Source organism: Diabrotica virgifera, chromosome 3, assembly GCF_917563875.1.
Source record: "Diabrotica virgifera virgifera chromosome 3, PGI_DIABVI_V3a".
Classification (NCBI taxonomy): Eukaryota; Metazoa; Arthropoda; class Insecta; order Coleoptera; family Chrysomelidae; genus Diabrotica; species Diabrotica virgifera.
Genome location: NC_065445.1, coordinates 190,616,875 through 190,638,266, shown reverse-complemented (window position 1 = coordinate 190,638,266; position 21,392 = coordinate 190,616,875). Strand labels below are relative to the sequence as shown.

Sequence of the window (21,392 nt, the reverse complement as noted above, 5' to 3'; positions counted from 1 at the left end):
AGGGAATTAGCGTTAGAAGCACTAAAGAATGCATAAAGGGGACCTCATCTTTGAAGTGACAGGGAAAGAACAGACTATCGTGGCCCGCACGGAGGGAAACGCAGTAGTGGTTGTCCGGGGCTATCAGGTCCAGGTGTACCTATTTGATATAGACGGAGGAGTCCCAAGGCATAAATCCTGAGACAAGTTCGGAAATATACCGGCAGCAGGGATCCTGACGACGTCAAACTCATCTCTGTGTAAGGAAAAATATCGAACACAAACGTCACGGTTGGACTGACACGTATCGCAGCCAAGAAGGCACTGGAAAGAGATCAGATACCTATTGGCTGGAACTCATGCAAGATACGAGAGAGACTGCGTGTCCAGGTGTGCTTTAGATGCCCGCAGTTCAGGCATAGTAAAACGGACTGCAAGAGAGAAAACAGGGAGGACTCCTACTATAGATGTGGTATGGAGAGGGCATCAGTCACGAAAGTGCAGTAGTGAGCTCACTTTTAAAGAATCCGGTCATAGTGCCGACAGCTTACAGTGCCCGGAGTGTAAAAAACTGATCCTGGAAAAGCGGGGCCTCAAGAGACACCCTGCCACAAGCGATGAGAAAAGAGTGGGTGAAAACACCTAGGATCAGGAATCAGACAGCGTATGGGTAACTAAGTTAGAAAGATAAGAACCATCTAATACGCAGTTCCTTTAAATAAATCTGGGAAGGGCGAGGGTCGCTCAAGACGTTGCAGAGGCACTCGCACGAAGGGAAGTTATGACATTTGGTCTTTCGACAGAGAATCGTTAAAGATAGGAGATCTGACGTGACCGTATACGTGGTGAACCGAGGTATTGAAATCACGAGACACTCTGTTAAGAATGTTAATAGATATGTTAAGGCATAAGTTGTAGACCGGCTGGCGTACAATTGTTATGTTTCACCAAACGTCCCGCTTCGAGAGGGAATACCTATCAGAATGGATCCACGCCATGGGGCTTACCGTGCTAAATGACGGTAAGCCACCTAAGTTAGTAAGAAGTAATAGTGAATCCTTTCAGGACCTCTCGCTGGTTTCAACATCACTTCTAAAGAGTGTCATAAGATGGACTGGTTTGGAAGAACAATCGCTCAGCTTACATAAGTATGTGGAGTTTTGAACTAACGAGCAAAAGGAAGAAATGGAAAGATGAAGATAGCGATCTAAAAAGATTTTCAAATCAGTAAGCTTTTGTGGATGCTCTTGGCTTGATTGGTCCGATATGCGAGGATGTGAAGGAGTTGATCGAGAGATCAGGTATCATATAACCAAATAGCTTAGATGCGAGGCGTAGGGCTTTCGCGTATAAATATCCGTTATTTGGTAAACAGCGGAGATTGATAACCACGAATGGTGCTCCAATCGTAAAAATGGTCTTCGAGGGCGCCGCTCGTTGCAACTAAGCTATTTTTTATAATAGAAACAGCGGAAATTGATACCTACGAAAGCCGCCCGAATCATAAAAATAGTCTTCGAGGACGTCGCGAGTCGCATCTAAGCTACTTATTATAATAGAAACAGCGGATATTGACCCTACGAAAAACGCCTGAATCGTAAAACGGTCTTTGAGGGCGCTGCGCGTTGCATCTAAGCTATTTGATTATCTGATACCTGATACAAGTTGTATTTTATTGTACCCACTGGCTTCATTATTTAGGATTTTACACAACAGTTTAGGAGGTACACAACAATCTTGCATGTATAATGTAGTTTTGGAACACTGAAAACCACACCTGTATATTTTAGTAAAATTGTGGGATGTAACACTCTTTGTATCAGGTATCAGATAATCAAATAGCTTAGATGCCACGCGCAGCGCCCTCGAAGATCATTTTTCGATTTGGGCGTTTTCAATAGGTGTAAATATCCGTTATTTGATAAACAGTGGAAATTGATACCCACGAAAGGTGCACCAATCGTAAAAATGGTCTTCGAGGGGGCCGCTCGTTGCATCTAAGCTATTTTTATGATAGAAACAGCGAAAACTGATACCCACGAAAGGCGCCCGAATCACAAACATATTCTTCGAGGACGCCGCGCGTCGCATCTAAGCCATTTATTACAATAGAAACAGCGGATATTGAATCTACGAAAAGTGCCCGAATAGTAAAAATTGTCTTCGAAAGCGCCGCGTATCGCATCTAAGCTATTTGATTATCTGATATCTGGTATTTTGTTGTACCCACTGGCTTTATTATGTAGGTTTCTGGTGCGCTTTCGGTGCCAAACGGCGAAATCAGAAGCAAGTAAAAACATTTTTTAGGGGAATGATAGCTGCACCATTTTTGTGTAAAGGTTAAAAAAAATTTTTCAGCGTTTAAATTATTTAATGGATAGATACTAACCAAGGCAAAAGGCGCACCGGCCCGCAGGCCGGTGGGCCGGCGGCCCAGTCCGGGCCTGATTAAATGTCTAAATTATAAAATATGTAATAAATAGTGAATAAAAAAATAATATAATAAAATAGTTGAGTACTTTACTATTCACCCTCGTAATACTACGACCAACACAGTAGCTGCTGCCATCTTTGGGAATTTACGAAAGTAAGAGGTTGCGCTGTCGTCGATGAAGCAGTTACCTGCACAATCGACAGAGCAGCAAGTGAAACCAACCTTTAAACCTTTCAAGTTAACCTTGAAAGATAGACCTGCGTTAACATTTCTTCCGAACGAAACAATATGTAGTAAGCGGGATACAACGTTCGTTTTCATAAACAAATAAAAAATCAAAATTAATTTTTTAAAACGATGTGATTAAAGTCGCCGGTTTTAATATAAAAGTTTTATTAAAAGTTTGTTTTGTGTCGTTTTATTTATTTTTTTTCTTGAAGGACACACTGCTCAATTTGACAGCTGTCAATTGAGGCTGACATTTCGTTAAGTGACGTGAGACGTGATTGTTTATTAATTATTTTTAATATCTTTTGTGATAAAAATGGTGTTTTTATCTGATTTAAGTGTGTGATTGTACATCATATTTCCGAAAACAAAGTAAGTGGACACAATTTTAATCGTTAGTTTTACCATATTGCATCTGACACAGTTTTTCTAAGGACGTTTGCATTCCAGACATCCACAACTTTTTCTGTACAACTTGTCATTTCAGAAGTAAATTGCTTTTCAATGTCAAAGACATAGAAAAATATGAGATTGATTAATTTCGGTAATGGGAAAACTGTTTCTGAATAGCGTAGTAGCTATTAGTTATCAATGTGCTCATGATCACAAGGGCAGCCTTTGGAGACGCCCAAATTTCTAGAGTCTAGACGATGTCAAAGTGGGGCTATGAATAAAAGTGAAACTAAAGCTATGTTAGTGGTTTCTTTTACTAAATTCATTACCTATACCTTCCTAATGTCGATATGGGTGTAAACCACTCACAAATATCTTCTCAATTACAAATTAGTATCTTAAAAATTACATAAATAATGCTACATTACTTAATTAAAAACCTATAAGAGTATCTCTGGTACCATTTATAAAAAGAAAATTTAGCTAATTCATAAGGAATTGGTATGTACCATCAAAATTTTTAAGAAGAAAGTTTCTTAAAGTTTCAATTTTCTAATGGCCCCAATTCTTTAAATGTTATTGTATAATTTATTACTTGTAGGATGGACAAAACATTGATTTTTTTTATGTGAAAGATATTTCTTTTTAATAAAGCTTGTATTTATGTTACTTATAAACACTATACAGGCAAATAGGTACTTAAAAAGCCAGTACATAGATAAAATTTCATGTGTCTAATAAGTAGGTAATATGAGATATTTTCAGATTTATTGTTAGCAATATTTATAGTCCATACATACTTGAGATATATTACAATATTAGTAGTAATGGTTCCTTTATCTGGTTAAATAAATATAATTATTGAAATAATACAAGTGTTCAAAATCAATAGGAAATAAGCATATTAGTAAAATAGATAAATTCTTTTGAATATTTTGTAATTTTGTGATAAAAATAAATAATCTTAAAACAGTTGTTGCTTAAAGATCATTATTGTTACGAATTTTGTTTTTCTTGTTTGTTTGTCTGCTCTGGTATTGTTTTTAAATATTTTTTTGGGAAAACATAAAAGAAATTCTCAACATTTGATTTTTTTATTTTATAATTTGTAAAGCCTTTTCAATTCAAAGGTGGATTGCACATTGCTCAGATTGCATTCACATTTTTGTTATTCACTTAACCCATTAATGCCCAAATTATTATTTTTTCAAATTTTAAAATTTTGCTTATAAAGTAGAATTCCGCAACTCCGAATCGCGCTAATCTGAACGTTCTGCAAATACAAACCAACAGAAAGTAAAAAAAAACCATAAAAAATTCAAGACAAAAACGTAAAACTTACTTACTTAGTTCTAATAGCCACTTTACACCATGCAACTAATTGCGCAATTAATTGCACAATTTCTTGCAGCAATAGAAATTGCATCGTGTCATACGCGAATTGCACATAAAAGCTGCAACTTCTTGCAGCAATTTCTTGCTGCAAGAAGTTGCAGCTAGATAGAACATGTCCTATTTTTCATGCAATTTGGGTATATTTTTAGTAACTTTTAAGGCTACACTGTTTGTTTTAACATTCTGTTTTCCTAAATTTCAAACTAAACAATTTTTGACAAAACTAGAGGAACTTTTTACCAATTTCACGCTTCACAGATAACATTATTCTGGGGGATAACTTTAATTATGCAACATAGGGATTAAAGAAACTATATTCTATTTTTATTTCTTTTGTATTTAACAACTTGTTTCCTTTTGTAAATGAATAATGTATTATAGGTATACTTGCATTAGGTATTAATTGATTTTGTTATACATAATACATATTATACTTTTCTCAAATTATAATCTAACATTTTCAATCTAATATATCTGATAACTCTACTCAAAAAATTACATTTTTAATTTATAAAAACAACATAACCCAAAATTTATGGTATGTCAAAGTTTCTGTCCATTTCATGTCAGTTTATGCAATTACTTGCACTGTGTAATCACTTTATTGCAGAAAGCTAGTTGCAACTTATTGCAGAAGTTCTTGCTGCAAGAACTTGTGCAATAAATTTCGCAATTACTTGCATCGTGTAAAGTGGCTATAAGCCTTTCTACCTTTAGGTGTAAATCTGACAAAAACGTAAAAACATGTTTATTATACAGAGTAAAGCCAGATAATTGAACAATGTAGGATTAATAGGATTGACTTTTAAAATAAATGCGTTCTTTATATGCAGTGCTTATACAGTAGGGTGGAGCGAAAAAATCAACTTTTAAAATTTAAAATGCCTGTATGCGGAAAAGTGGTCTGCATATTTGTTGTAATACCCTGCAAAATTTCAAATCGATCGGACTTCGTTTAGCGGTGCCCCCACTACTTCGAAATTTGAGGCTATTGGCCTCCCACTAAAGTAATGCGCCGATGCGCCCGCCTTCGTTAATACTTACTTGGTTAATTTTGGTAGTAGTTCGATTCGAGAGCAAACTGCGTTTCTTGTATTAGTATCAATTTAGATGCAATACAGTGAACCGTTGTTTTATTCTGTGTTGTTAAACTGTGTCCGTGAGATCCGTAAAAAAAGAAAACATGCCTAAAACACGAACAGACGTCGCTTGTTGTGTTTTTGGAGCACCAAGGAAGTTTAAAGACAATATGTTACCGACCTGTGCTGATGTTATCAGAAACTTTTTGTGTATTCGCCAGTTTATGAAAGAAGCTGCAGCAAATAATGCTGAACCAACTGTTAGTGACATTAATGAAATTCTTCTTGTTGAATTAAAATTGCTGTGGGTTAAAGCATCCATTCCGATAATATCCGATCAACAAATTAAATCTAAATTAAAGGAATTACATCAAAAATACAGAAATATTAAAAAACCTATGAAAAGTAGAAACTCAGCCAATATGCAAAGAAAGGTTAAAGATTTTAGAGATTTATTGGAAAAGAAATTGTTTGATATTGCATCATGCAAATGTTCTGACTATTTATTATGCAAATGCAAAAATAAAATACCGGCTCGAGAGCATGACTTCATTAAAGATCAGAGGCATGATAGAAAAATGGTAATTGGTTCGGTGGATAAAGTAATTACCAAAAAACTAGAACGCTCTATTTACCGGAAAATTGTGGAAACACAATCTCCAATAGCTACATCTTCTTCATCAAGATCCGAAACACATCTTCCAGTAGAACAAATTATAAGTGAGTCTTCAGATGAAAGTGCCACAAGTGTCTACGAGAAAAATACAAAAACCGGAACAAAAGACGATTTACCGAATACAAAAAAAACAAAACAAATGCGAATTAGTTTGCCAAACTTAGCTCAAGCATGCGATCGTACAGGAGTATCTGATAGAGTAGCATCCATAATAACAAACTCGGTGTTGCAAGATCTAAGTTTCATCTCGGTAGAAAGTCATGACAAAATCATAGATCGGAGTAAAATTAGGCGGGAGAGAAAAAAAAGGCGCAACCAGATTAAAATTGATGATACAAAAATTTTTAAATTTCTTCATGGAATCTATTTTGATGGTAGAAAAGATAGAACTCTACAAAATGAAATGAAGGATAATAAATACTACAAAACTACCATATCTGAAGAACATATTGTCTTAGTCTCTGAGCCCAAGTCAAAATATATAGGACATATTAGTGTATCGTCGGGTAGTGCAGAAGAAATCAGCAAGACAATGTTGGACTTTCTAAATAAAAATGTAGACCTTGATAATTTGGTAGCTGTTGGATGCGACGGAACTGCTGTCAATACAGGTATTCACAATGGTGTTATCCGTAAAGTAGAACTTGCAATTGGTCGATCAATGCAATGGTTTATTTGCATATTACATACCAATGAACTACCTCTGCGCCATCTAATAAAGCACTTGGATGGAGAAACTACCGGACCACGTGAGTTTTCAGGACAAATTGGAAAAGGACTACAAAACTGCGAGCATCTTCCTGTAGTTAAATTTGAGCAAATTCGATCAGTTTTACCCAAATATGATGCAAAGGAAATCGAGAAGCTTAGCACGGATCAGAAATATTTATTTGAAATTAGTAATTCAGTATCTAACGGTAAAATCTCGAGTGACTTAGCAAGAAGACAACCGGGAAAAATTTCACATGCTAGATGGCTAACAACTGCAAGCAGAATTCTTCGTCTTTACGTAGCAACAGATCCTCCTTCGGAAAACCTAAAATCTTTGGTATGCTATATACAAAACGTATATGCCCCACTGTGGTTCGAGATTAAAGCAAGACCATTTTGTTTTGATGGACCAGTACATTTATTTAATTTAGTAAAAAGGACGAGGTATTTGTCACCTGAACTGCAAAAAATAGTGGACAGGATAATACAAATTAATGGTTATTTTGCACATCCTGAAAATGTGTTGATAGCAATGCTTTGTGATGAACGGCAGCATATCAGAGAGTTAGGTTTGCGGCGAATCTTAAAATCCAGAAACTCCCATGAAATAAGAAAATTTAAAGTCCCAGAAATTAACTTTAACGCAAATGACTACATTGAAATGATTGACTGGCAACAATTAGTGATAAGCGAACCTCCAATGACAAAAAAAATTTCAACAGAAGATCTAAAACAGATGATTAAAGATGTTCCTGAAGAAATGGAGATACTACGTTTTCCCTGTCACTCCCAAGCTATAGAACGCTGCGTTAAGTTGGTAACAGAGGCATCCTTAAAAGTATGTGGGCCTGAAGCAAGAGATGGCTTCATAAGGTCCCAAATAGTTTCCCGACAAGCATTACCTAAATTTAACACAAAAGTTGAGTTTTTAGCTAATCTCAAGCATTAAATCATAAACGTTTTAAAGGTGGGTGGGTGGGTGGAACTCGAATTGCAGCCACCTCCTCGTGGTGAGTTCTGGGTTGTTTTCACGGAAAACAAGCGAAGAGCTGCAAAAAAAATCACTTTATTTTAATTTTTAGGTGGCTCGGGGCACCGGAAAAAATTATCGCATCAAATTCATTTTTTGCAAGCTACTTACACTACACGTGAGACCACTTTTCCACATACAGGCGAAAAAATTTGAGAAAAAAAAATTTTTGTTTTATTTTCACGTTATCTTAATTTTTAGGTGGCTTGGGGCACCGGAAAAAATTATCCCATCAAATTCATTTTTTGCAAGCTACTTACACTACACGTGAGACCACTTTTCCGCATACAGGCGAAAAAATTTGAGAAAAAAAAAAATTTTGTTTTATTTTCACTCCACCCTATTATACAGGTTAAACATAAACTTACGTCGGTTCTCTTGTAGTCAACTTATGTCCAAAAATATTGCCCACGCTCTTACGAGAATGTTTGCAGCCCTAAGGCACATTCTTAAAGAAGTCAGTCACTTTCTTCTGATGCATGGAGGTGTAGTGACTTGACGCTGCAATGCTGAACCATTTATGCATAAACATTACATTGACCGGTAACACAGCAGAGTACTGCTCCACGTAACGAAGAGCCACATGCAGAGCTTTAGTGGCATCTGCGTGTGTCACTTGACCTGACAGGGAAACTTCTTCTTGGCTTTTTTCATCTTCATTAGGGTTGCCTTGAGGTTGAACCAACTCTCCAATGTCTTCATCCGTAAATTCTTGGTGCCCATTGTTGTCAGCTTCAATCCATTCTGTAATTGCACTATTTTCTTTGTTTTCACATCCTGGAAGTTGTTGTACGACTTCTAGGTCATCTTGTAATGGGGCTTGGAAAAATGGACCTTCTTTAATTTGTAAATCTGGCAACAACTTCTTCCACAATTTTCTATTTAAACTATCAGGGCAATAGTTGTCCCAGGCTTCAGCCACCCAATAAATGACATTCTTTTAGATTTTTTTCCAGTTGTCAGCAATGAAACTTTCGTAGCCTTCTAATACAGTCTGTACCAAATTTTTTGTATAGTACAGTTTTATAAACGGCAGACCACCCCAGGCTATGGGTTGCACTAATGGGGTCACATATGGTGGTAGGAAAACAACTTTAATTTCATCATATTATAAGCTCAGCTACTTCAGGGTATAAAGTAGTGTTGTCTAAGAAAAATGGATGGTTCAACTAGTCCTTTAACTTTAAATCATTCCTTACAAAGTGCACTATTTGTCCATGCTTTCCTTCGGGCCCTATAATAAACAGGCAAAGGGTTCATGTTATTCAAAGCTAGTGGTTTTATAGATTTGCTAATGACTGTTAACAGTGACATCAATCTGAGATGGGTGGGAGCGGGAAAGAGTGAGACAGGTGCAGCGACTCAAAATCAACAACAACGAAAGCTTTGAATTAAAAGTTAACTTTCGGATAATCTGAACTTTTTGAAATCCGAACAGGCTGCCCCCCCAATTAGTTCAGATTAGCAGGTTCTACTGTACATATTTATCAGTAATCTTGTTCTTAATTAGTGTTGGAAAATTCTCGAGAATGAAAAATCGGAGGATATGGAGAATTTTCTGAGAATAACCCTATGACACACTTAAGAATATTGTTGAAGATGAAAAATAGGGTTTTAAAAATCATGACCTTATATACAAAATTATGAGACGAAACAACAGTGTTCTTTGTATATAAAAAAATACAAACAACAGAAAACACAAAATTTCTTTGATAAAAAAATTAAATTTTCTTCCTAACAACAAATAATCGATATGGTATGATAAAAGATGAGACCTCAGATTCAGAATCTATTTCTATCATTAGCTCATCCTAGTCATCTACAATCTCCATTTCAATGTACTGATGAGTTATGGGATTTTGTTTTTCACGAGTGGCCAGCTCAGTCATGGATTGGTCTATGTCCAACAATTGTGAGCAATAAAAGTTACCTTACAAGCCCGTTCAGCAGTGAGCCAGTTTCTTTTAGAGGAGTGGATAAAAAAAACATAAGTACTGAAACTTTTTTCATTCGCTGCACTGGATGAAGGCATGCTTAATATATCAACTACTATTTTAGTTCATTTTGTTCCGAAACAAATATATCAACTACTATTTTAGTTAATTTTGTTCCGAAATATGTACCTTTTCACCATATGATTAAGTCTAGTTTTTCAATTGATTTTACAACTTATGGTTTTCCAAAAAATCCCTCCTTAGACCAATAAAGTGCCAAACCTGCCATTATTTCAGCCGACTCATCACCTTTAAAGTTGCTAAATTATCTACAAACTCAGTTTCCTCAACTTGTTCTTCTCTGCTTAAATGAACACCATTCTAAATATTTGCACGTTAATATTGCACCAAAGTCCAAAACAATAAATATTCACACTGTAAACACCCTTGCTAGTGGTTCATGGCAATATAACTACATATTTTTTTAAATTACAGTAATTTGACCTGTATCTAATTTTTATTTTTGTTTCGGTTTTTGAAAATATAGAAAAATTTTAGCCGAGAATATTCTCGAGAGAGAATATTCTCGTTCCCGAGAATATTCTCTTCAGAATATTCTCTTCTAACATCACTATTCTTAATAAAGAAATATTCATGAAATTAATTACCATCTTTGCATCATTGAATTATGACCTAATCTATAAATGAGACTGGTCATTATCATAATTATTGTAATAATGTACGAATGAGTTCAAAACAATTATGAGAATCAAAATTTTTATTTACATCTAATAAAAACGAGTTTATTTTTTATGATACTGTATAAAAAACAATTTTTACACAATGTTACAGTACACATTTTTGTAAACACAGTACAATTTTGACACAATATGTTGGTGGTCTGGCTACAATTTTCTCCTTGACATCGTCTCTGCTTTTCACGTTTTTCCATGAAGTGTCCTTTCCTTTCTTACATCTGTAAAAACTTTTGATGCTGATGTACTCTAGCTTCTTACTATGCTTCCCGTACTGAGTCAATTTTTAGTTAGGGAACTGATACTATTCTACGAAAGTCTAATAAAGTAATATTTGACTTATTGACTAGTTTGTAGAGAAGCCATGAATTTTCTAATGCCATATCAATCAATTGTGTGAAAATATTGAATACAAACTTTGGATTAAGTACTATTTATTTTCTCAATCACAGTCTCACAAATCAATACAAAGCCTGGTGTTCCCTCTCCTTATAGTTTAGTTAATTTTAGTTGTTTCAATTTTATTTTACAATAGGTGTTTTCGTGGTGCACATCCTGAACGTGTTCAGAGGAAGAACGCTTACACATTAGAATTTTGGCTGTTCGCAGTGTTGAAAAATCCTCCTCTGAAAAAAAAGTTCTCTGTTCGCGGAGCGTAACAACTTGTCCTCAACGTATTCGGAATGCGTTCAACAAGTTCTGGAATTAAAGAGAGGATTTACTGTCCGCACATGTGCAGAAGTTGATTTGACGAATTTATTTTGCTTAGAGATTCGAGATTTTATTTCTAACCTAACAGATTTTAAATTGTGTTATCATAAAAATTTTGTAAAAGGTAAGGTTTTTAAATTGTATTATGTATTTCAGTTTCTTATTTTTAGAACCTTTTTAGATGATGAACATCAGTTCAAGTGATGAAGATTTGGAAGGTATTGTAGGACTTTTAAATGTTCCAAAAAATGCAAATTTTTTTTAAATATGTAAAATTACTTTTCCTGTCTCGGAGGTGTCGATTGTCGATGCTATGTCGTAGATAAAGATAAAGAATTAGGCAATTGGCATAGGCAACCCAAAAAACATCCGGAAATTGTTTGTGCAGAAACAAATTCAGAATATATTCGGAGACACGCTTGCGCATATATTTGTATCGGGGTTAAGTTCAGAGTACATTCAGGATGTGCACCGCGAAACGACTTAATAGCTTTGATCGCGCAGTACGTCCTGGGTATACCCAGAGGGAGAATGCCTGCGCATTACAAAATTGGGCGTTCGCGGAGTCCAAATCTTTCCCTCTGAACACCCTCCGGATTTTTAATTCAGTGTTCGGGCAGTACAGAAAAAAGATCCTGAACATGTCCGGGATACGCTCTCGACGTTCGAGGATTTTGTTTCGGATTGTAAGTTCGCACAGGCGCACAACATATTTGGGAAGAATTTCTTGACATTCTGTTCTTACTCCTTCCAATTCTTAACCTAAAATATTGTTTTTTAAACAACTTGTAGATGTAGATTCTGGTTTTTAAAGTTTTGAAATTATGTAAAGTGTTGTGTCATTTAAATATTCTTCAAACAAAGGACATCTCACACATCTTATGGAAAATATAATGTCACTCAAATTCAATAAAATTTATACCAATAGATTCGTTTTAAATTAACGATCAAATCTTATCATTGCGCCAACTCTCTATTTTCAAAAATAAGAGCAGAAATTGATATAAATACATCTGAAATCAAATGGGTAGGTACATAAGTTAGAGAGAGAAAAAATATTTCAAAATACCCAGATTTTTGGTACTCCATAAATCAGCGGATTAGTTTCACTAATCCGCTTAGGCCCAGCAGGATTTAAGCTGTTATGAATAGCACTCAGAGCAATAATAATGATTGTAAACTAACATTTTATGGACTCCAAAAATGTGATTTCCATAAACTTTAATTGCAATTTGCGCCGTAATTAATCATAATTAAGAGTTGGCGCAATGATAAGAATTGATCGTTATATTAAAACGAATCTAATCGTATAAATTTTATTGAATTTGAGTGACATTATATTTTCCATAAGATGTGTGCGATGTCCTTTTAATATTTTTTATATTAAAGCTTTTTTAGTTGTTTTTGTCAATGTTTTCCATTTCGTATGTTTGTAAATAAGTAGGTACCTTTTCTAGTATTATTTTCATTCGATATTCGATAATTATCTATTACGGTAGTATGTATTACAATAAGTTGTACTCTGTTTTTACTTAATTTCTTCTATCTAAATGAGCTTATAAGTACCTACATATTCTTGTGGTTTATTTTTTCAGTTTAATTTATGAGTTAAATTAGTCTCTTATTGAATAATGAAACATAAACAATACATCAAATTTATTTTGAAACTATTTCTTGTGTCTTGTTATATTTCATTATTTTTGTGGTGTAATAAACCACAACACAATGCCACAACCCATCAAATTCAATACATAGATATCAAAATTGGAAATGATTGTTTTACTAAATTATTCCTTTCTTCAGATAATGTTCAACCCCCAGGAAGTTAAAGGTAATTTTTATATCTAAATATCAACAATCTTTTACTCTCTACAAAAATGTAAGCTGGATTTCCGAGTGGAAATAACCACATTATATTGTGGAAATAATAAAGAAAGACTAATCAAATTTCTACCTTCTAAGAAAGTCATTGAATTATTGAATAGAAAGTTAATCCTTTGCCTGTTGCTTTTATTCTCTTTTTCTTTGTTGACATACAAATTTGTTGCATTTGCATTTTTTTGACATTTATTTCGAAATAAGAAAGAGACAACAAAAGGCTTCCTTCTCTAACCTTAATGTATGCAACCCGTCATTCCTGAGCATGTCCAGGATAAGTTTACGTTGACGCCTGCGCATTGGAAACTAATCCCGAACTTACTCTGAATACCTTCGATTTGTACTGCGCGAACACTACTATTGTAAATTTGACCATTCTTAAAACTTTGGGTAAAAGTTTTTAAATGATTTTCCAGAAATCTCTTAAAAGATTAAAATACATTCATTCTTACCCATATTTCTGGGTAGGTAACAATTGTCAATTGTATTCATAATCCCCTTTAGAAATTACGTATTTGGAAATTTATGAGAGGCAAGCCATATTTTCAGCTTCTGAGAAGGACAGTGATGACCATTTTGTTTTTTCCAAAGTGAAATTGTGTAGGACAAATAGACATTTTTGTGTTCCTACCATCAGGTATTTCTGGTGGGGAGTCTTTAAAGTTGATCGTTTTCAAGTTATAAGTAATTTAAAATTTGAAAAACGCGAATATGACCATTTTTAAGACTTCATACCTCGGTTAAAATTTATTATTATGAAAATCAGAAAGTGACTAAATCAAAGTTTAAAGCACCTCCTACATGATCCTGAAGAAATTTATTACTAAGCTGTTATTTTTAATTATTAACAATGAGTGGTAAGATCGTGTTGACCCGACTGTAAATGTGAGTGCGAGTAAGATGCACCATTGACTGCCGGTGCCTGAATGGCATCTCTCTCGCATTCACTATGAATGAACGGCATGCAGCCTAATACCTGCACGGCACGTTCGCGGTAACAATCCTGGACAAGTCCAGGACTAGTTACGAATTCTCTTAGTACTCGGGTTGTACGCAAGCGCGGTTCAGGATCGATTTACACCGCGAACGAATTTAGAACTAGTCCTTAAGGCCATTCCTTCTAAAACATAACGGTGAATATCTTCTCTCTCAAAAATTTCTTTCTACACGTAAACGTTTACGTGCAGAAAGCCCAGATCAAAAATTCTGTTCACTTGTTATCGAGCCGATCGACAAACCGGACACCCCCTGGGTGGCAGTTAAGAAGCTAAACAATAAAACGATTAACTTGTGGTCATTCTTTTCTTCAGTGGGATTATGGGTAGGTAATTAGAATGTACATTGTAAATTATTGTAGAAACGTGCAAAGTTATGTTTTCGAGAACAATGTTAATTTAGATTTCAAATTTTTAAATAAAACAAAATTAGATAGGTACAGCCTACAGCATGATATTTTTAGGTCACGGTATTGCTGAGTTGGGTTTTTTTTTAAATGTCTTATATTTTCTTTTGTTTTTAGGTCATTTTTTTAAGGACAAATTCTCTGTCTTAATTTAAACGTTGATTAAGGCTTGGAAATGTAATACATTTTTGTGAAATGTTGAGAATGTGGCGACACGATACTCTTGCCTCTTGACATATCCTAGACATATAAGTCTTTGTGACTTTATTATTTTAACTATATAGGATCTGGTTGGTTATATAATTCTTTCAATTCTTGGTTGGTTCTCACTGTCTAAAGTTCTCTGGTGCCATCCTTAACTGCTCCATATATTCCTCTAAGAATTCTTCTTTCTGCGATTTTTAAGTTTTGTTATTGTCCATGTTTCACAGGCATTCGTCATTTAGGTCTTATTACAGAATGGTAGATGCTTATTATCGTACAACTGGATACATAATCTAATTTCAATATTTTTTTGTAACGCAAACCAACAACGATTGACACTTTGTGTTTTGTTGTTAATAATTGTTTATGAGTAATGTTATTATCAGATGTGATCGTAGCTCCTAAATGTTTAAACTGATGAACCCTTTCCTTTAAAAGTTGTTCTGGTGCATTGTAACGTTTTGTCCTATTCTATCTCGCTGCCCCGTTCATGTTTTAGCTATATATTTTGTTTTATCCTCATTTATTCCTCGGATTGTTTTGCGAAATTTCTCAGTCTAATAAAGTCTTCCTTGACACTGATCGTTGTATTTCCTACTACTATATCTATATAATCGCCAAATCGGTGAAAGCTAGTATAATGCGAAGCACTTTTGTTATAGGTATATAATGGGAGGATAACGTAATATATTGCGAGGAGTGTTTCTGTGCTCGTTTTCCTCACAATACCCTCCAAAGCCATACTGAAGGGAAGTGAGGATAAGGTATCTCCCTGTTTGAGACCACCGTTGATTGTAAAGAATGTCGACTATTTTCCTTCAATTCTTACAGCACTCATAACTCCGGCTACATATATATGCTTTTGTGATATTTATCAATTTCTTTGGTATTCCTAGTTCTACCATGGCATTCCACAGTTCCACTCGTATACTACTATCATATGCTTGCTTAAAATCTATAAAAAGCTGGTTTAGTGTCTTGATGTATTCCCAGTATTTATCCATTAACTGCCTAGAGGTATAGCACAAACTATACCTCTATAGTTTGTGCAATCCATCTCATCATTTATCACCCTTTTTGTGTATCGGAATGATAACACTCTCCTTCCAGGAGGTTGGTAATTGATCTTCTTTCCAGTTTGGCAAATCAGCTTACGAAAGGCATGTGTGTCTCCTCTATTTTTCAAATATTCTGCAGACACAGTGTTGGTTCCTGCGCTTTGTGGTTTTTATGTTTATGGATAGCTCTAGAGTCTTCTTCGACTGTAGATTCTTCTACTATGGGTTCTGCCGTAGAATACACACATTCCTTTCAGGTTCCAGCTGACATGCTCCCAAAATTATGTCTATGAAGCATAGCCTATAATAATTATGATTAAAATTAATTTGAAATCCCTGCCTACATAACTGCTGGGCGAATTGAAACGGATAATGAATTTAGGAACATGAAATATACATGAAATCAATAACAAAAATTAACTGATAGTTAAAGATATGGAAAATATAAAATTGAATATAATCTATTAAATATATGTTAAAGACTAAATTTTCACTCTAATCTAATGGCATATAAAACAACATAATGTTACTCTACATCCCACCAGAATGAAAACATATGAAATATATGTTCTCACGGAAACAGAAAACTGCTAAGCAAGGTGATTACATTGAATCAGTAGACGACGAACTGAACTCTTTATATGTGGCACCAAAAAACTAATTCGACTGATTACAAAGATTGTTAATATGTGTATAAATGGATACCCCGTCCCCAGCTAATGGAAAGCGGCATAAATTTCCTCAATGTACAAAACAAAGAAAAGCAAAAAAAGCTATAGGATGCCTTTCTCTGGAACAAGAAAATAACAGAAAAGATATAATTTAATATCTATGAAACTGGTAAAAAGCATGCTTTTATACGATTGTGAAATGAGGCGATTAACAGAGAGAAATATAAGAAAGACAGAAGCCGCGGAAATGGATGTAATAAGACGAACGCTTAGTACTTCGCTAAGGTCTGGAAATTAACACAGAAAAAAAATAATGACTCAGAGGAGAAGAAATATAATCCCACAAAACATTATACATGAAGATGACATTGAAATGGTTGAAAAGTTTACATACCTGGGAGTAGAAATAGAATATATGCCGACGGATCAGAAGATCGAGAAATACGGAAGATAATAACGCAGGCAAACAGAGCTTATTTTGCCCTCTCCCATATATTTCGGTATAAAAGTGTCCACCGAAATACAAGGATGAGAATCTATAAAACCTTAATTCGACCAATAACATGCTGTGGAAGTGAAACCTGGGTCCTGAAAGAAACATCCAAAAACAAGCTCGACACATTCGAAAGGAAAGTACTGAGGAGGACACTAGGACCTGTGAGGGAAAATGGAATCTTCAGAAGTAGATACAACAACGAGCTTTCTCAACTTTATAAGGAAACACCCCTGTCAGACTTCATTAGAATACAAAGATTGCAATGGGCCGGACATGTGATAAGAATGGGAGAGGATAGGCGACCAAAAAGAGCACAGAATGCTAGAATGCAGGGAAAGAGACCGGTTGGAAAGCCAAGAAAGCGCTGGGAAGACATAGTAAACAGCGACGCACAAGTCCTTTTAGGAGTCCGTGTATGGAGAAGAGCAGCCACAGACAGGCAAGGGTAGAGGCAAAAAATAAAGGAGGCCAGGGCTCAATTTGGGCTGTAGTGCCGTAATTTCGAAACGGGAGAGGATAAGAAATGAAGAAATTAGAGCCCGCATGAGAATACAAGGTACAGTCATGGATGACAGACAACGAAAGCAGCTCAAATGGTTCGGAAATGTCCAACGAATGAAAAACAGTAGACTCCCGAAACAAGTAATTGCATTGTCACCTACAGGAATACAGTAGAGAGAAATACCTAAGAGAACATGGATGAGAAGAATAAGAAATTCAATGAGCTCCAAATCCAAAGAACTTAGGGAAGATCAATGGAACAGCCGAATTGAATGAAAAACGGGATCGGATAACGTCGAAAGACGTTCTAAACGGATTATGCATATCATATTATACATGATAATACATATATAATGAAAAAGTTTATACAAGTAACACGTATTATAAGAATTTGAGTAGCATCATGAGCAAGATCGATAAAATGAAATTACATTTATAAATATAGAATTGTGTAATGTTTCTTTAGAGGGTGTTTTGAAATAAAAATTATAATAAAAATTTTGTCAAAAGTCTAAAACTTGTCCATTCATAAGCACTAATTCGTTTTTGTACCTGTAATAACATTATTGATAATCCTACCGACAGGGTTCCTTTACCTGCTGGCTGGCCGCGGGCTGGATATCGACAACAAGGACAGAATGACGGCCGAAAGAGATACCTTTTAGCAAAACTTTGAGATTTTTAAAAAGTTTAAACAAAATAGCTGCTTTGTGTTACCCTTTATGTTAAAAACAAAAACAGATTCGGAAAGTCGGAAAAATTCTCTAGTGCCGTATTTAAATTTAATTTTTTTTACGTTAATTTTAAGCAAAAAAGTTAAAAAAAAACATATTGTTTAAACAATTTAATAATTGATAAGCAAATAGTGCACTAGAACTTTTTAATACCTTTCATTTAAAAAAAGAACTATCTCAATATCTGCCATAGTTTTTGCGTTATTTTGTTTCAACTTTTACATTGGAATTTAGCTATGCTCAGAATCGTGAGGAACAGCCTTAACACTATCATAACCTAGTTTTTATGTATCCATCTTATTTTGATGAATTTGCTATTTTAATTCAGATTTGCGTGAACATTTTACTAGATCAGATCAACCAGATATAATATGTTTATAATATGAATAGACATGGTTTAATGAAATATCTTATTGTTATAAGTTTTAGTGGCTTTAATAAGCTACGAGACCATAATATTAAAACATTCTCCAAATATTTTTTCTAAGAAAAAAATTTGTTCTATTATACTGGTTACTGGTACCTATTGTATAATTTTTATTAATTACATGGAGTATTTTTAATATTTCTAATGCCTACATATTTTAATATTAAAGTCCATATTAGGTATTGTTTATTAATATTATATTAGGGTATCCTCGTCTAATAAAGATTTCATAGATATACCCGATATACCTACCTATGTTATTTTATTCATTTTTTAAGTAGTACATTTTACATTACATTGGTTATTTTTGTATCACAAATAAAATAAATAATGAACTTTAAAGAGACACACAGTATTTAGTACATATACCTTCATATTAAAAAATGTTTTATTTGTTTATGATCATATTAAACTGTAAAAATTATACATCAAAGTATGTAAAAAAGATTTTATTGACAATCACAATCAATAAATTTCTAAACATTTGAGTTAAACCACAGTATTAAAAACAAATGAAAATGAAATAAACACAGAATGAAAAGCAAACACCGCTACAAATCAGGTGTTTAGCACAAAACAATATAGAAATGTTTGTAAGTATTTTGAAATTCCTACTGCGCATATTCGGACTCCGAGTTCGCTTCAGATACCAAGGATCGGTTGGACTGGTTCCGAACTCGCAGTTCGGTTACCGCAAACGACAAATCTGACAAAATCCCGGACTAGCAGTTCAGAACTCGATTACCGCGAACGCTCTTTTTTAAAGTGCGCATGCGAAGTTGTCCTGGACAAGTACGGAATCGTTACCGCGAACGATACTATTATAGTACTAGTCCAGGATTACTTCGCATGCGCACTTTAAAAAAGAGCGTTCGCGGTAATCGAGTTCTGAACTGCTAAGTCCGGGATTTTGTCAGATTTGTCGTTCGCGGTCACCGAACTGCGAGTTCGGAACCAGTCCAATAGTCCATTCTTTCACGGTTTTTGCTCTAAATTTTAAAGAACCGCTTGGACTGACATGAAATTTGGCATACGTATAGCTTACATGTCAAAGAAAAAAGTGATATTGTGCCGATGTGTGCTTTTGCCCTGGGGGTGACTTTCACCCCCTCTTGGGGGTGAAAAAATATATGTCCAAAATAAGTCCGGAAATGGGTAAACTGACTAATTTTAAGTAACTTTTGTTCTATAGAGCTTTTTCGCCAAGTCAACACTTTTCGAGTTATATGCGAGTGAATATGTTCATTTTTCAACAAAATAACCACATTTTTAGACAGTTTTTCGCAAATAACTCAAAAAGTAAGTATTTTGTCGAAAAAAACGTTCTTAGCAAAAATATAGCCTATAAAAAAGTAAAAACAATGGTGTACGTGTTAGGTCTCTGGATCTCGTAGAACCAGAGTTATAGCCAATGAAAAATAGATTCATATTCACCAAATTTCAAAAAGAATATTTCGACGTGAAATATCCAAAAAATTAAGCACTTTTTGGGGAAAACCTATTATAACTTTTTTAAAGTGTTTAAAAAAATCTTTATTTCTGTTTTTCCAAAAAGTTTCTAGCATTAAATTTAAGCAAGTTACGCTCAAAATAAAGTTGGTCCCTTTTGTTTTTGCAAAAAAAAAATCGGGAAGACCACCCCCTAATTAGCAACTTAAATGAAAGTAATCGTTACCGCTCCACAAATTATTTTACTTATGTTGTGTTTATATGATCTGTAAGTTTCATCGATTAAAAGTGCCTATTTTTGAAAAAATTTGGTTTCAAAGTAAAATTTTTAAAAGTTTAAATTTTGAAAAATATGCTTTTTTTCAAAATAACTTACAAATTGTTAGAGATACCAAAGATCTCAAAAAACAAAAAAAGTCAGATTTGCTTTTCTGAATATCACGTATTTTTTTGTTTTTCTGTTAGACAAAAATTGATTAAGATTTGGTGTTTCTAAATTTGCATACATTCGTGATCAGTGACTCGTTCAACCACTTTTAACTACAGCCCTTTCAGTAATAAGGACTTTGAACCGATGAAACTTACAGATCATATAAACAATATATACACGAGTCAAGAAACTTGTGAAGTCGTAACGATTAAGTTCATTTAAGATACTAATTAGGGGGTGATTTTCTCGATTTTTTACCAAAACCAAAAGGGACTAACTTTATTTTGAGCGTAACTTGTTTAATTTTGATGCTAGAAATTTTTTTTATAAAACAAAAATGAAGCTTTTTTAAAAAATTTAAATAAGTTGTAATGAGTTTTCCCCGAAATGTGCTTCATTTTTGGTTATTTCACGTTAAAGTATTCCATTTGGAATTTGACGAATATGAACCTATTTTTCATTAGCTATAACTCTACTCCTACTAGGTGTAGAGACGTGATATATTATATACACCATTTTTCTAAATTTTTTACAGGCTATATTTTTGCTAAGAATGTTTTTTTGACAAAATACTTACTATTTGAGCTATTTGTGAAAAACCGTCTAAAAGCGTGGTTATTTTGTTGAAAAAATGAACATATTCACTGCCAAATAACTCGAAAAGTATTGACAGTGACAAAACTCTATAGAACAAAAGTTACTTAAAATTAGCCAGTTTATCCATTTCCTGACTTTATTGGACGAATATTTTTCACCCTCAAGAGGGGGTGAAAACCACCCCCAGGACAAAAGCACATATCGGCACAATATCACTTTA

General features: G+C 34.3%; 1 protein-coding gene across 2 annotated transcripts in view; it reads left to right on the top strand.

Annotated features, from left to right (window-relative positions):
* The first annotated feature begins 2,669 nt into the window (after positions 1 to 2,669).
* LOC126882269 (myotubularin-related protein 4) overlaps positions 2,670 to 21,392 on the top strand; it is a 294,225-nt gene continuing 275,502 nt past the window's right edge. The window contains exon 1 of one of the 2 annotated variants that reach the window (XM_050647103.1): positions 2,670 to 3,013. The gene's annotated coding sequence lies outside the window, so the exon portion shown is untranslated. The remainder of the gene's footprint in view (positions 3,014 to 21,392) is intronic. The other variant, XM_050647106.1, reaches the window with a different exon arrangement.